The sequence below is a fragment of the Schistocerca americana genome, chromosome X (assembly GCF_021461395.2).
Source record: "Schistocerca americana isolate TAMUIC-IGC-003095 chromosome X, iqSchAmer2.1, whole genome shotgun sequence".
Taxonomy (NCBI): domain Eukaryota; kingdom Metazoa; phylum Arthropoda; class Insecta; order Orthoptera; family Acrididae; genus Schistocerca; species Schistocerca americana.
The window spans coordinates 986,448,185-986,466,632 of NC_060130.1; positions in this window are offsets into that span (position 1 = coordinate 986,448,185).

Below are 18,448 nucleotides of genomic sequence, written 5' to 3' on the forward strand. Positions count from 1 at the left end.
TATCCTTGCAGCGCATCTCTGAATTCGTTGAATGTGTATTTTGTCATGCCCATTTAACAAAGAAAATATACAACGGAACAATACTCTATAGTAAATCGCACTAGCGTCGTATATGCGATTTCTTTTACACCTTGTATTGACTCCGTAAAATCGAGGCACTGGCACGCAATTCATTTGTTTTCTTTTCCTCTTCAATTTACTATGTAATTTCCTTTGAAGCATTTCAGTATGTGTGCCGACATGAAATAAAAATAACAGCCAGATCCCCCTGTTAGTGGCGTGCAAAACTATTTCAGTGTTTGTACAAAATTGTCTTTTTCCTTATTTATTATTTTTCATTTACACATTTCCAGCTCTTTTTAAGATATTTAAATGATACTAAAATAATAAAATGTGAAGTAGAAATACAGTACCGATTTAGAAACCTCATGTTAACATTTGAGAGAGAGCTGCTCTATCTAGATCAGAAAAATTGTTGTTGAAGAAGGAGACGAACCACCATAGTTTTGAGTCATTGGTGCGCTCAGCAGAACAAATGTGGCTCAGTGTGGATGAAGCGGCGAAATGTTGAAAGGATGTAGAAATCTGTTTAATGCGATGGAATATTAGACCCAAAATCACACATGAGGCACTGCGAGAGAGAGAGAGAAAAGTGCCAGTCCACCACTAAAAGCACGACAGCTACTTCTGCATCAACACAGCCTTACTCAGTGCAGCTCGTGGCGTTTCTTGAATTTTCATAATTAAACTCCTGTCAGTGATTTCAAAGTTTTAATTACTCTTATCCACCATAGTAAAACTACATCTGTGGTGAGACATTGGAAGTGACTGAAAGAACTGACTACTGCATTGCTGTGAAGTTACTACATTGAAAAGTGCTGTTTCAGTTCGTTAATGCTATTTGACCAAAAACTTCATTTCAAAACACGTTTTCGCTTCAAAAAATAGTGTGATAACATGACTAACTGAAAAGCCATCACAATAATTTCTCTAGGTCGCACTAACTACCCAGAAACGTTGGTAGCTGTGGTGTAGTGAGGATTTGCAATATTATTTTTATGCATGCTCAATACTAACGTAGCGTGCATGAGTGTGTGTATGTATGTTTTTCTGAGGTTACTCTAAGCCATTCATTGCGTAAATGCAGTACAGACATTCTCTTTCGAAATCATTGATCGTACTTTCGCCATCCTGCATCAAATTATATTTTACCATTGAATTATTTCGTTAGCAAAAATACATAGGCCTACATGAAGGTACAGTATTCGTGTGACGTGTGTCTGAAAATTTTTGTTAGGACATCACGTGGGTGTTCGATCAGCCTAGGATCAACAGTCCTTAATAGGAGCTGGGTTTACATAGTAAAATCCGATGGCCACGTTACAAGGTGCACTGCATTTTACCAGAATCCTTCCATTGAATATGACGTCCATTCACCTTTCTCATTATTGATTTTACGTGATCGGCTCATTACACGTCGCTTCTTACTATTACCCCTATACAGGCTACTTATAAACCTTGAGGTAATCAACACGTTGCACACTAATCGCCTATTCAGGTTCTTGCTCTTTATTATAGCCATATCTTACATTTAATCAAATTTAAAGAGATCTAGCAGTCAGTACACCGAGAGAAATTTTTCCAACGTTTTTACGCAGTTCCTTTTTTCCGTACGACCACCACGCCTTCCTGTGCAAAACTGCATCGTTAGTGAACTACTATATAGAGACACTGAACATATCTGACAAATTGTTTAAGTATATTGCTACACAAGCGACGTCACTTTCGCTTCTGTGGATCATTCACGTTTGTGACAAAGTACTGTGTCGTATTTGTCAATTAGTCGCCGAAAGAATTACGTACCTGCAAAGATAATCCGTATGATCGTTGGTTAGTTCTTTACGATGTGGTAAAGTGTCGGAAATGCAGGAAGACAGAATCTACTCGTTCATCTGCATTTATTAGTTGTTAGTTTAAACACGAACAGCCAGATGGTGAGAGCGTGACCCTCGGAACGGAACGCTGTGTATTAACTTTGCTATACTATTAGCTGTATACAGGATGAAAGCAACATCTGATTTAGGAACCTCTTCCTCAGTCAGGTCCATAATACTAAGATGTATGTTCGACCGGAGAGAACAGGGTTGTGACGTGGAGTGCAGGAGACGAGAGAACGGCCGCGCGCCGCTGTAAACGCGCACCACTCGCGGGAGGCGCTGGATTGCTAAAATTTCCGCCGGCGCTCCCTGGCGTCCTGTTTGGCTTCGATCCAGAAAGGGGGACGCCAGTCCAAACAAGGGCCACGTACCAGTCTGCTGGGATAGCCCGCTGATTATCCCGCCAACTGGTCAATACACCCGCAGTCGGCGTGTCCAGCCACCACTACGTCTCTCACCTCTGCAGGCAAAAGTGCCGTTTATCAGTTTCTTTTTCTAACGCCGTCTCTTATTCGTCCTTTATTGTACTTACCGGTGCAGACAGCTGAGACTGTTACCTAGCAATCAGTTTAATAAGCCATGTTTACCAAATACAGGGCTATTACAAATGATTGAAGCGATTTCATAAATTCACTGTAGCTCCATTCTTTGACATATGGTCACGACACACTACAGATACGTAGAAAAACTCATTAAGTTTTGTTCGGCTGAAGCCGCACTTCAGGCTTCTGCCGCCAGAGCGCTCGAGAGCGCAGTGAGACAAAATGGCGACAGGAGCCGAGAAAGCGTATGTCGTGCTTGAAATGCACTCACATCATTCAGTCATAACAGTGCAACGACACTTCAGGACGAAGTTCAACAAAGATCCACCAACTGCTAACTCCATTCGGCGATGTTATGCGCAGTTTAAAGCTTCCGGATGCCTCTGTAAGGGGAAATCAACGGGTCGGCCTGCAGTGAGCGAAGAAACGGTTGAACGCGTGCGGGCAAGTTTCACGCGTAGCCCGCGGAAGTCGACGAATAAAGCAAGCAGGGAGCTAAACGTACCAAAGCCGACGATTTGGAAAATCTTACGGAAAAGGCTAAAGCAGAAGCCTTACCGTTTACAGTTGCTACAAGTCCTGACACCCGATGACAAAGTCAAACGCTTTGAATTTTCGGCGCGGTTGCAACAGCTCATGGAAGAGGATGCGTTCAGTGCGAAACTTGTTTTCAGTGATGAAGCAACATTTCTTCTTAATGGTGAAGTGAACAGACACAATGTGCGAATCTGGGCGGTAGAGAATCCTCACGCATTCGTGCAGCAAATTCGCAATTCACCAAAAGTTAACGTGTTTTGTGCAATCTCACGGTTTAAAGTTTACGGCCCCTTTTTCTTCTGCGAAAAAAAACGTTACAGGACACGTGTATCTGGACATTCTGGAAAATTGGCTCATGCCACAACTGGAGACCGACAGCGCCGACTTCATCTTTCAACAGGATGGTGCTCCACCGCACTTCCATCATGATGTTCGGCATTTCTTAAACAGGAGATTGGAAAACCGATGGATCGGTCGTGGTGGAGATCATGATCAGCAATTCATGTCATGGCCTCCATGCTCTCCCGACTTAACCCCATGCGATTTCTTTCTGTGGGGTTATGTGAAAGATTCAGAGACCGAGCGAGGTGGCGCAGTGGTAGCACACTGGACTCGGGTTCGGGAGGACGACGGTTCAATCTCACTTCCGGCCATCCTGATTTAGGTTTTCTGTGATTTCCCTAAATCGCTCCAGGCAAATGCTGGGATGGTTCCTTTCAAAGGGCACGGCCGACTTCCTTCCCCATCCTTCCCTAATCCGATGAGGCCGATGACCTCGCAGTTTGGTCTCTTCCCCCAAACAATCCAATCCAATCCAAAGATTCAGTGTTTAAACCTCCTCTACCAAGAAACGTGCCAGAACTGCAAGCTCGCATCAACGAAGCTTTCGAACTCATAGATGGGGACATGCTGCGCCGAGTGAGGGAGGAACTTGATTATCGGCTTGATGTCTGCCGAATCACTAAAGCGGCACATATCGAACATTTGTGAATGCCTAAAAAAACTTTTCGAGTTTTTGTACGTGTGTGCAAAGCATTGTGAAAATATCTCAAATAATAAAGTTATTGTAGAGCTGTGAAATAGCTTCAATCATTTGTAATAACCCTGTGCTTACTCGAATTATCTACGGAAGAATGGAGTGGCTCCTAGAAGCAGAAATGGAGAAAGTCACTTTGGGTTCCGTAGACATGTAGGAACACTCGAGGCAATATTGACACACCGCCTCACCTTAGGAAACAGCATTATCATGATAAAAAAGACGTTTCACAATGTAACGTGGACACACAAAGGAAGTAAGATTGTCATTTACCGCCCCGTCGACAACGAGGTAATTGGAGACGGAACACAAAACCGGATGAAGAGAGAATTGGGAATGAAATCAGCCGTGCATTTTCGAAAGGGCCATCCCAGCATTTGCCTTCAGTCAGTTAGTAAAATCATGGAAAACCATATCCAGGAAGCAGAGGCGGTTATTTCGACTGTAGTCCTCTCGAAGGGGTGTCCAGCGCACTCAACACTGCGCTACCTCGCTCACTGAGTGGTATGGAATACATTCTCCTAAATTATGAGGTTAAACAGGAATGAAAGTTTATTTAAAACCGGTGCAAAAGCCAAACTGCAGCTGTAAGAGATAAAGTATATGAAAGGGAGTAATCTGTACGTAGATCAGGTAATGGAGTAAACCATGAAGAAATTGGGGAATGGATTTAATATTCAGGGATAAGAATTACAAATTTTAAGGTAAAAAGAAATGGCTCTGAGCACTATGAGACTTTACATCTGTGGTCATCAGTCCCCTATAACTTAGAACTACTTAAACCTAACTAACCTAAGGACATCACACACATCCATGCCCGAGGCAGGATTCGAACCTGCGACCCTAGCGGTTCCAGACTGAAGCGCCTAGAACCGTCTTTAAGGTAAGAAGAAAGTGTCCAGTAAACATGGGGTATAAAGTTCGTAGTTCAACAACTATGAGCACTTGCTAAACTTCATTACTGTGTAACACTCCTGTTCTACCTAACAGATGCTCATGGCTCTTAAGACACCCATTTAGAGCCCATGGTTATTGGATTTTTTCAAATTTTGGTCCATAGTGCCTCCTCCCAGATATGAAAACCAAAGAGCTTGTGGTAGAGTAGATGAGTTTACAATATCAAAGATGAAATAGTGCTCGTAGCTCTTAAGGTCCCCATTTTAGGCCCATGTTTACTACAAACTGTTTGCTTCTTTAATGCAAGGAATCTATCCTCAATGTCTGTAAAGAGAATTTAGTTACACCCTGTATTCCAATGCTTAAATTCCGTTTCAATAAATTTTCCGATCATATTTCGCAACTTCAGTTTTTGTCCAATTAGAAGTGAATATTTCATTCCGATGACTTTCAATTGCAGACCGCACGCAGCTCAGGAACAAGAAATCGACAAGGCAGACTTGAGTTTCTCCAGGAAGCTGTACAAAGGCGACTGCAACATAGCGGCGCTTATGTTGTCTCAACATAAACTCTTCTGGACTGCGAAACATATGCGTTTTATGGTGGCGTGGATTGTATACGGTTTGGCGCTTGTAATGTACTGCACCGCGCATCCACGCGTAGGAATACATTTCCTACAGATTGCAGGACGTCATTGGGCCCTCTATCTCTTGCTTCAGATGCTCTCTCTCCCAGCTGCTGAAGATCTTGTGATACGCTTCACGAGGGATGACAGCGTCTGGTCCTAGCTCTCGCTTGTTTATGTAGTGCTTCTGTGTTTGCTTTTTGCGATCCACTTTATAATGGCAAAAGAGCGGTTACCATTTATGCACTAGCATTAACGTTAAATGTTCAATGCGCGCCATGAAGCACAGGTGACAGACTGACGCCACTGGCTGAGAAGTGAAGAATTACACTACTACATGGGCTTGCACGTCCTCACCAGTCACCTTCGTATATGCTCACCATTCTAGTGTTGTTATGTACGCAGGACATAGAACTAATCTGTAAACATCCCTTTGCGGCTGGTCCCGGCGGAGGTTCGAGTCCTCCCTCGGGCATGGGTGTGTGTGTTTGTCCTTAGGATAATTTAGGTTAAGTAGTGTGTAATCTTAGGGGCTGATGACCTTAGCAGTTCAGTCCCATAAGATATCACACACATTTGAACATCTTTTTGCAAACATCAATTGGAAATAAACACCACGTATCTCTGACGAACGGCAACGTAACTCTGTCCATCTCCCAGGATAAATGTATTCCTGTCAATTGCTGTATCTGGGAAAGTTGCGTGTTGGAGAGCAACAGTCTGTTCTAGAAAAATTATTTCATGATAATTTATAACACAACAGCTGGTGACAGTGGCAGAGGGCTCGTAATTGTCAAGGAGATACCCGGATATGTCCATTGCTAGCCTCCGAGTGGACACGTTGAACTTGTCCGCAGCTCGTGGTCGTGCGGTAGCGTTCTCGCTTCCCGCGCCCAGGTTCCCGGGTTCGATTCCCGGCGGGGTCAGGGATTTTCTCTGCCTCGTGATGACTGGGTGTTGTGTGATATTCTTAGGTTAGTTAGGTTTAAGTAGTTATAAGACCATTGATGTTAAGTCCAATAGTGCTCAGAGCCATTTCAACCTTTTTTTTTTTAACTTGCACTTGGAGGTGTTAGTGGGTTTCAGACCTATGCCGAACCATGCTGATATTAGATTTATTTGTCCATTCCTAGTCTCGACCCTAGAATACAGCGCAATTTAAATCAATAATCAATGCGAAGTAACGCCTTGATCCAATTGTGCCTAAAACAAATTAACATTTTTGATTCTCTCATCGGTCCCAGTGATCTATGGCCACTGGAATCAAAACAAATTATGTTGTTGGCTAAGCAGTCTAAAAAGATTCTACCAGTACTCCTGAGAATTTCTGAATAAAATTGGGAGCGGGTACCGCCAGAAGTAGGGCCGGTGAAGCTTACAATTTGTATAAGCACAAAAGCACGGTCATGGAGACATTTGTACAAATCTATACTTAATTCCAACTAGTAATGTTAGTGTTTAAACCTTAAGGACAAAAGTAACTTCCCCGTGACGTCATACAGCCAATCAATGTAGTTCGATGAGTCTAGGACCATACATAAAACGATCTTCTACAGTATAGTACAAAAGGTAACAGAAACAAATACGCAATGGCACGAACAAAAATGGCACTTTTATTCAGAGACAGTTATTGTACTGAGGTCACTGCGATTCTTGATGGCCCTCTGGGCATTACACACGGTGGGACATGTTTCTTAATACCATGTGTGATCAGAATGAACGGCAAAGCATGTTCTACAACGTGCTCCCATACAGACCACAAGGATAATTAGGCGTTCTTGTGATAGCGCATTCCATTCCTCAATCAGCGCTGTTAACAACCGCTGGATGGTCAGTGGTGTATATGGATGTGCTGCGTCTCCCCGATGCAACCCATACGTTATCGACGAGATTTAAGTCAGGGAAACGGATAGGGCAGCCCGTTCGCCGAATATCATCTCGTTCCAAGAGTTCCTGCATCTGCGGTGTTCGCCACAGTTGCGCATTGTCATCCATTATAATGAAGTCAGGGACGAATAAACCTCTAAAAAGACACACAGAGAGATGGAATACAGTATCATAACAACGTTGACCTGTGAGTGTACCGCGTTCCAAGTTTCGCAGTTCAGTGGGCACATGCAACATTACGCATCCCTCTTCCGAAACACCTGGGCCACCAAGCCGATCTTTTGCGACAACGCTCGACATACTTTCATAAAGCTAGAGGTGGAGACGCGTAATGCACGCAGGAACATTATCGAACATGATCGTCTTGGTGGGACAGAAGTCAAGATGTGGGAAGGCATAGTGTTGCGTGGGCACACTAACTTTCAGATGTTTTAACATGCTACACTCACTGTTCAGTGTTATTGTAATACTGTACTCTTCCCCATGTGCGTCATTTTGGGGGTGCAGTTAGCCTTGACTTCATTTTCATGGATAATAATGCGCAACGGATGGCCGGGGTGGCCGATCGGCTCCAGGCGCTACAGTCTGGAACCGCGCCACCGCTACGGTCGCAGGTACGAATCCTGCCTCGGGTATGGATGTGTATGATGTCCTTAGGTGAGTTAGGTTTAAGTAGTTCTAATTCCTAGGGGATTGATGACCTCAGATGTTAAGTCCCATAGTGCTCAGAGCCACTTTTTTATTGCGCAACTGTATCGATCACCACTGGTGCAGGAGCTCTTGGAACAGTGGATATTCGGCGAATGGATAGGCCTGGCCGTTCCCCCGACTTAAGCAGGTATGGGACGCGACAGGGTGACGTCTGCACGTACCAGAGATCATCTGTTAGCTGTGGAGATGAGGAACCCCCTGCCAGCTACCTCAAAGACTCACTACTAGTCTTGTAGCCAGCATGGCAGGACGTTACAGAGCGTGGATTGCTGTACGGGGTGATCACACACCCTACTGAGAACCAAGTCCGGCCTTTTGTAATATCCAGGGAACCACCATGAAAAGCGCTAACTTCAGTGTAATTATGGTCCTTGAAGAAAAGTGTCATTTGTATTCGCCAATTGCGTATTCCTTTTAGTTACCTTCTGTACTACACTGTAGCAGTTGTTTCTATGTGTGATCCAAATTTCACCTAGCTATGTTACTTGTCACTGAGACATCATGCGAAATTTACTTTCGTCCTCAGGTATTTAACACCAGTGTAAGCACGTTCAGAATTACTCTTATCTTCTAACGTCATGTATATTCATTAGCAAACACGTTAGCTACTGGACGTCAATTGCTCCATTACTGCATATTTAAAATGAGCAACCTCTGTCATTTGAAAAGGTCTGAAACTTTTGCCCCACTCTAATTCGGGGCAGTAGCTAACGACTATTTTTCAGTCATCTGCATTACTTTACCCTTGTTACGTCACATTTCCTGTTCACAGTTGAATAATTCAATGAAGACTGTTCATGAACACTAAATTACATTGCATTTTCTGCAGTATCTTGTTTCCAGTTTAAACTTCAATATGAATAACCATCTTTGGAATCGGAATAAAATTACTGCTACAGTGACAGTATTCTAAGTCCTTGAATGTTTTCGCTTAAAATAATTTTTTTCTTCTGACGTACGTTTTTCCTTTGTTGTTAGTACGTCTTTTATTTACACTTTACGTTCCCACCTGTGAAGAGCCTAAATAGCCACCTTCTGAAGCGCAGACCGCTCTGAGAATTGCAGGAAGAGTGTCAGTGGAGTTCTGGAGGTAGCGGGAGCCAGGCCACTGCAGCTGCACTACGTTTCTCCGTTGAGAATCTATGGTGTGTGAGTTAACGAGCATTTCGCTCTCATGTAAGTATATGGCCGAAAGAGTCAGCCTTCACAAATTGTGAAACGAACCCTGTCGTCCAGGACCGGCAGCCACAAAGGGCGCAGATTCACCACGAGATGGTGAAATTCACAGATGTCTATTGTCTACTGAGGCCTAAGCGCTGTAGTCTGCAAGTGAGACAGACGAGAACCTACGTCATAGGGAAACCCAGTAGAAGCCGTTGAGGCCAAGGAGATACAGCAGGGTTAAATATAGCGGACCTAAGACCAGCGATAAAGGGAAACATTTATGAAAACTATATAATTCGGCTACTACCTAAATTAGAAGGAACTTATGCATAATAAATACGTATTGAGAGAAGTGCGTCTCTTCAGCAGTCTTTTTCCGAACACACAGGATAAAATAAGCCAAATGGTTCATTCATAAATAATGTAGTTACATGTAGTGAATGTGCTTAATACTTATGGCAAGGAAAACATACTAAATATACAAATAGAAATTTACATGGTCTGATCATACGGAGCATCATTTCGTGCTTTTTCTATACGTGATTTCAAAAATACATAAGTTGCTCCAATAACAAATTACTCGCATCTTCCTTAGTGCTCAAATAAATACGTAAGTAATTAAGCAATGAAACAAAGTTGAGAACAATACGTGCGACATATAAAAAAATAGGGCAAGAGAAATGGATACAACATGCTGCATTACTTATGAGTGTATGTGAAACGTCCCCTTAGAAAAATTATACATGACTGTGTTTAAACTGATACACAATATTTTTTAGCGCAACGCAATCTGACTTTCAATAATCCCTACAAAAGAATGGCCCTGACTAACATTAACCTATACCTTTCACAAATCACTTACCTCACAAAAATCTTCGTTACTCGAACTACTGCAATACAGCGAGCGCCACTACTGCCAGGTAAGATTTTAATAGAGAATAAACAATATATTTACCTTAATAGTGTTGAAAAATCATAATATACATAGCAGTTCATGACATCCAGTCTTACAAATTTCAAAACTCCGCCATATCTCTCCCCACATCCACCACTGCTGGCGGCTCACCACCAACTGCGCTACGCGCTGTTAACATCCAGCTGCCCAACACTACAATGGCGAGTATTCCAACAATGCCAACCAGCCACAGACTGCACACAGCACAGCCAATGATTTTCATACAGAGCGCTACGTGGCGTTACCAATAAGAAAACCTAAACAGCCTACTTACATAGCCCCCATGCTCCCCACAAAAAATTTTACGAATTGTTTGGGCACTGGCCAATACAGATTTGAAAAATTTTTTCATAATTACAGTAAGAAAGATATCAAATGCGCACACTTATTGATACAGTGTTGGTCAAAAGCTAAAATTTTCTCACAGCCCATAAAGACAGTCCTGATCGTTCATCATAGTAAAATAACTGTGGTTTTCTCAATGTCAGAGCAGTAAAAGAATGTGCACACGGAAGTAGTGGAGTTCCATGCTGTCTTGAAGAAGTAGTGTTGTCCTTCCAACGGAAAGACAGTGCTGACTCTTGACATGCAGACAGGTAATGGGCCACAACAGAGCAACCCACAACAGAGTCATTCGAAGTTTTGAAGACTATTGGTAGGTAGGTCATCACAGAGCAGACCCACTGTAGTCCTGGTAGAGATTATGGTATTGGTGGGCCACCAGAGGTGCAGACCCATTGCAGCCCTTGTAGAAATAATGGTACTGGTGAGTCAGCATAGGTGTAGACCCACTGTAGTCCTTGTAGAAATAATGGTATTAGTGAGTCATCAAAGATGCAGACCCACTGTAGTCCTTGTAGAGATGGCCAGCAGCCATCTGTTGTGACTGTGCAGGTGCACAATCACGAAAAAATGGTTCAAATGGCTCTGAGCACTATGGGACTTAACATCTTAGGTCATCAGTCCCCTAGAACTTAGAACTACTTAAACCTAACTAACCTAAGGACAGCACACAACACCCAGCCATCACGAGGCAGAGAAAATCCCTGACCCCGCCGGGAATCGAACCCGGGAACCCGGGCGTGGGAAGCGAGAACGCTACCGCACGACCACGGGATGCGGGCACACAATCACGATCGAAGAGTCTTGCGGACAATATGGCAAGTCCATAACCACCACTTGTGCACTCACAAAGTTTGTGGAATTGTCCTTAGAACCAGCAATGCTGTTATCGAGTCCCTTGCTGAATTATTAACACACGTGCAAACAGTAACAGTCCCTACTTCTCACATATTGTACATATACTATGACCAACAGAAATGTGTGCAGTGAAATGTAACTTACAAGTTACTTAATTTGATGAACTGGTGTCAATTACAATTTTATAACATAAGAATACAATAACAGAGGTACAAAATACATCATTAAAGAACATAACAATACAGATAACATTTGTGGTAATGCAGGCTGTACAGAAGAATCGAAATAACATATACATCAGTGTTACAGGAATTATGACATATGTAAATACATAAAAGATCAGAATAACTTTTGTAACATCAACTTCACACATGAGCATTAAAACAGAACAGAATAAATATTGTCTAAACATCTTTACAAAGAAAATAACATATTATCAGAAAAATTCTACAACATTACTCTTATTAGCTAAACACATTAAGACAGGAAAAACACAAATTCACATAGTGTAATAAGACAAAAATACAGGACAGGGTTTGTTTTCAGTGTGGCATTTGGTACTGCAGTCCACCCCAAAACTTCACTCCATATATCTTTCCTCTTATTTCAACATTTGTTTCCACCAAAAAAATTCTATCCAAGCATGCTTTCTGTATTTATATGTTCACACATTCCTTACCTCATTATTTATTTTCCATTATCTTACCTCATCATTTATTTCCAAGAAAATCCTACCTAAACCTGTTGTCCCTAAACCCTACTTTTTTGGTTCATATCGTCTTTCAAAATACTTTTTTGACCAAATCATTTTCTTATAGCTTCTCAATGCATTTCTTCCAATTCATCACAACTTGTTCTCTTACATGGCCTACCCCATCTTAAGCTAACTTAAATCTACTGAGCTCAGATGCTAAACTAAGGGACGAGGCAGTGCAGCAGCACAAAACAATTAACACAAACAGCAATGACAAAAAATGCAAATTGGTAAAGCAAGCAGCCATATTACAACTAATATAAGGCAATGAGCAGCAAACAAGAAAAATAAATCAGTAGTAAAACTGGCTTAACAGAATAATGTAAAGTGAAATTTAGTAGCACTATGCCCGGCAAACAGCAGCAGCAAATACAGTAACTTATAGCTCAAGCAGAAAAAATATTACAGTAAAAGTGGCCATGTTTGATACCTATGTCACATCTTAACAGTAGAGTGATGCATCACAAGAACTTACTCTGCAAGGAAGTTACCAAGTCATTAAAAAAATTATTTATGCAATTCCTGTGAAGGGAAATGTCTATTTGTGCTCTCTTTTCTGAGAAAGTATATCATAAACGTATTCTTTACTGGGTCTGTTGACAGAAAATAGTGATATTAGTACATCTATTAAATTTTATAATAACCAATGCTGCAGTGCAGCTAGAAACTAGATATTAAAGATATTAAAGATACTAGATGTACAAAGGAAGGCATGAAACATCATTCATTAGCCATATGGCATTTCATAAGGTAGTAAAAGAAATCTTTCAACTAGAAAGACAATAGTCATAATCAGGTGTATAGACATAAAAATATTTCTCGTCATTTCATTAGGCATTTCAGTAAATATCATAAATTAAGAGCTCCACAGTGTTATCATATGTTTTCAAGTTTGAGCGTGTCGTATTTGTGATGCTTTCTACAAAGGAATGTCAATAGCGAGGATAATGGCCCCTTCTTTTTTACGTGTGCCTCTGAAAGGCACACACTAATGGCTTTTTTCCAGATGACTGTTGCGCAGCTGGGTGCCCATGACTCATTACGTGAAGGTGGTCACTTAACTTTCTTACTGAAACATTTACGACACCAGTTTGCATTACAGTGACAGTCTCATATAAAAAATTTCACAGGTCGAAATATTTCCATTACAAATCTGTAGAAACAAAATCCTATAAACATAACAGTGTCCAAAAAAATTTTCGCCGACATTGTGATACATTCATGCATTTACACACATTTCATAACTCTTAAAGTACGATTCTTGGTTTTCAACATCCTTTTTCACAAGTCAGAGTCCCTAACCACTACTCATTATTCCTTACCTTATTACACATATACATATACATCGACACTTCTTCAATATTTCATCATAATAAATACATAGCATAATCAAATTCCTCATATAGCATCAGCTTATTGATCATAAGCATACCTCAACGGCATAATACACATCATCATCGTAATAATAACATCATAAAAACTCAGCCAAATCTCAAAAACGTTGTAGCTTTCTGCAATAATTTCAAAACCTAAAAAAAATTCTCTGCTCATTTAAATAGTGTCATCTACCTCAAATGTACTTCAAAAATCGTGATCCCATACCAAATATATCATTCAAAGCCCTTATAGTATCACAATGGTTCCGAAAAAATATGAACAGTTCACAAAGTACAGACAAAACACAATTTCATAAGTGTGAAGTTATCCATCTGTGTAATTGCGTAAACATGTGTCACTGATGTAGTAAAAAAATGTTTGTTTCTCTGTTAAATAATCAGATAGCTGTGTAATTTACGTGTTAGAGAAATATGGTACCGATGTGTAAAGTTGTATAAGCAAATACCATATTAGCTAGGGCTCCTTGTGCTTGCCAAACACATGGTACACAAAGTAAGCATGTACCCCCCTGAGGATTAATGTAACTATACCCTGAGGTGTTACAGATTACAGCAATGGAAAGAAATGTATCACGGAAAACCTTTGTATCATTGTACTTCAAATATCTTTAAAAATAAATGTTTAAGTACAAAATTAATCAAACAAATACGTGTACTGTAGCGCTAAACTGTGCATCTTGTTGTAAGATAATCTTTCTGGAAGTGTCGTAGTTATCGTCCTCCGAAAGCTACATTTTGCAGAAGTCAGTGTACTTACCTCATGATACACAAAAGTGAAATGCTTTGCGTATAGATATCTTAATTATTACGCTTATTGCCGTGATGAAGAAAGTACTGTGCTATAACGTATTGTTGTCCTACGGAAAAGGCTGTCTCTTTGTAGCTATACCACAAAAGTTACTACTAAAACATATTTTACTTTTCAGAAGAATTCAGAAAAACTGTGCGGATATAGAACAGATACACCGCAAAAGCAACATTGTAAATTGTCACTCATTAGTAGCGTCGTGATAAAATCGTGTAGCTGGTCACATAAACTAACCACTGTGTCATATGGTATCTCACAGAAAGTACTTTAAATCCAGAATGTATTTTCAAGTAAACCAAAATGTTACATTAAAATCTCATTCGCAGTACTGGTAAATGTTCTAAGTATGTGAGCCTTAAAGTCGTTACGTAATCGTGCAACTAACAAGCAAGAATGTACACACACTGTGTCGTCTGTTCACAATAACAATGCATTCGAAATTTCTGTTAAAAATTTTCCCTAGGATCTAGGGTGGATAGTTAATTTCAAAACATTGTTGCATGTTAACAGTTTCTCAGTGTGACAAATTGTACTAGTAGCGTGAAGTGAAAAGTTTTATGTCAAAGACTAAGTCAAAAAGCAGATTATCTTTCAATAAACGGTTTTACATGTGAAATGTGGTGTAAACCTTTACTCTTACTACTATGCAGAGCTCCAGCTTCAAAGCAATTATCATGCGGTATACGTCGGCAAAGAATACTGGAATTTTTCTCAAGGTTAGCGTCTATGTTGTTTTTCCCTGAGCCAGCGGGCGCACGTGGCTGCCTGCCGGGCGAGTCATTGTCTGTTTCTTTGTTGGCGCGCGTCGTTACTGGGATTAGGAGACCTAACTTCTAGAATTTCACCTTGACGAAAGGGCCCTGCTCTGTTTGAATCCCGCCAGTTCTGATGGAATTCAGGTCTGTCTTTTTGTCGGTAGTTTACATAGATTCTTGTTTGTCGGTCATGTGGTGGAGAATTTCTCCCGGAATCGTAACTGCGCGCTGAATTGTTGCGTCTGAAGTTATTCTGTCTCCCTTGATAATAATTGTTTTGGTTTCCATATTGTCTGTTTCTATGGTTATCTCTGTCATATTCATAATGACGGAAATGCGATCTTTCTCTGTAACTATTACTCTGCCAGTGGTTGTCATATGGGTGGTGTCTGTTTTATTCACGATTTGCGTTGTAAGAATAGCCTTGTCGTGTATTATTTCTGTCATCGCGGAATTGTGACGGATGTGATCTGTAATTGTTGTGCTCCTGTTTTCGCGTTCCGCTATTGTCAGTGTCAATTTCCAATTCTTGTAACAGTCCCTGAAAAGCTTCAATGTCGTCTTTGCAACGTCCTGCTAAAATAATATGTCGTAAATGTTCAGGCAGTTTGATTAAGCAAATGCGGATGAGTTCTGAGGGGCTGTATGGGTTTGACAGGTACTGATTCTTGTGCAACATGTCTTCAAAATACACTACTGGAAATTGAAATAAGAACACCGTGAATTCATTGTCCCAGGAAGGGGAAACTTTATTGACACATTCCTGGGGTCAGATACATCACATGATCACACTGACAGAACCACAGGCACATAGACACAGGCAACAGAGCATGCACAATGTCGGCACTAGTACAGTGTATATCCACCTTTCGCAGCAATGCAGGCTGCTATTCTCCCATGGAGACGATCGTAGAGATGCTGGATGTAGTCCTGTCGAACGGCTTGCCATGCCATTTCCACCTGGCGCCTCAGTTGGACCAGCGTTCGTGCTGGACGTGCAGACCGCGTGAGACGACGCTTCATCCAGTCCCAAACATGCTCAATGGGGGACAGATCCGGAGATCTTGCTGGCCAGGGTAGTTGACTTACACCTTCTAGAGCACGTTGGGTGGCACGGGATACATGCGGACGTGCATTGTCCTGTTGGAACAGCAAGTTCCCTTGCCGGTCTAGGAATGGTAGAACGATGGGTTCGATGACGGTTTGGATGTACCGTGCACTATTCAGTGTCCCCTCGACGATCACCAGTGGTGTACGGCCAGTGTAGGAGATCGCTCCCCACACCATGATGCCGGGTGTTGGCCCTGTGTGCCTCAGTTGTATGCAGTCCTGATTGTGGCGCTCACCTGCACGGCGCCAGACACGCATACGACCATCATTGGCACCAAGGCAGAAGCGACTCTCATCGCTGAAGACGACACGTCTCCATTCGTCCCTCCATTCACGCCTGTCGCGACACCACTGGAGGCGGGCTGCACGATGTTGGGGCGTGAGCGGAAGACGGCCTAACGGTGTGCGGGACCGTAGCCCAGCTTCATGGAGACGGTTGCGAATGGTCCTCGCCGATACCCCAGGAGCAACAGTGTCCCTAATTTGCTGGGAAGTGGCGGTGCGGTCCCCAATGGCACTGCGTAGGATCCTACGGTCTTGGCGTCCATCCGTGCGTCGCTGCGGTCCGGTCCCACGTCGACGGGCACGTGCACCTTCCGCCGACCACTGGCGACAACATCGATGTACTGTGGAGACCTCACGCCCCACGTGTTGAGCAATTCGGCGGTACGTCCACCCGGCCTCCCGCATGCCCACTATACGCCCTCGCTCAAAGTCCGTCAACTGCACATACGGTTCACGTCCACGCTGTCGCGGCATGCTACCAGTGTTAAAGACTGCGATGGAGCTCCGTATGCCACGGCAAACTGGCTGACACTGACGGCGGCGGTGCACAAATGCTGCGCAGCTAGCGCCATTCGACGGCCAACACCGCGGTTCCTGGTGTGTCCGCTGTGCCGTGCGTGTGATCATTGCTTGTACAGCCCTCTCACAGTGTCCGGAGCAAGTATGGTGGGTCTGACACACCGGTGTCAATGTGTTCTTTTTTCCATTTCCAGGAGTGTATTTCACAAGACTGGAAAATTCAGATTGTTCGAAATGTTTCATCATTATGATGCTGTGTTTTACTCGGTCTTGTGTAGCTTCAGACCAATATGCTGAGAGGAAGGCATGATAAAAAACTCCTTCACTGTGACAAACGTGAATGACCGATTGCATTCTTACAGGTGGTTCATTCTCTAAATAGCCACACATAAATTCTAATCTGTGCTCTAATGACCAGTTGGGAGGAAAACAATGAGAGAATTGATGGTGCCACGCTTGTGGATGAATGTCATTGCCAGAACTCTTAAATGTTTTGAATTTACGTGTAGTAATGAACAGCTTATAGTCAAAATCATCGTGTCGGCGAGTAACATATCGGTCATTGTTATGTCGTGTTGGCGGTTCCATCTCAAAATTCGGTGCACCTTTCCAATTTCTTTCATAATTTCCGAAATGCCCTGTGTTATTATTTTGTGGCTTTTCCGTATTTCTAAGTTCCTCTTCCCGTGTTGGAGCGCGAGTGTCCTCTGAAATACGAAATTTTTGTTTTACTTGTGCCAACTGATCTTGTACTTCCCGGATTTCTCTTTTGTATTGCCTATTAATTTGATTCTGATTTTGTTTGAATTTCTTAATTTGTTCATTCTCTTCAGTGTCCGTGAAGGCTACAGGTCTTGTGTCATTCAGATCATCATCTACGTTTGTGGATAAGTTAGTGAACTGATCAGAAAGTTCGGCTACTTTATCCGATAGTGAAATTATTTCCTCTGTGTGTTTTTCTGAGCCAAGTTTCAGAGTGTCCATTTGTGTTGCAATTGTATCTACTGTGTCCTTTAAGTTTTCCTGCGTGTTTGCGAGTTGCGTAACCAAATCGGTAGATGCAACTGAGTCAATTTTAGCTTGCAAGGTCTCATGATTTTCATGAACGATAGTTTGCAGTTCTTTTATGGCTGCTTCGTGATTCTGTAATGCATTTTCATGACGCGAAAAAATAGGTTGGAAATGCTCACAAATTTGTGTTTTTACGTCATTACAGACTTTTTGACATTTCGATTCGATGTTATGTAACTCAGTAGTTAAATCTTCACGTGTTTGTTCAAGCGTGGTGTCTATCTTGTGAAGATTTTGTTCCATTGTGTCTAACTTTTT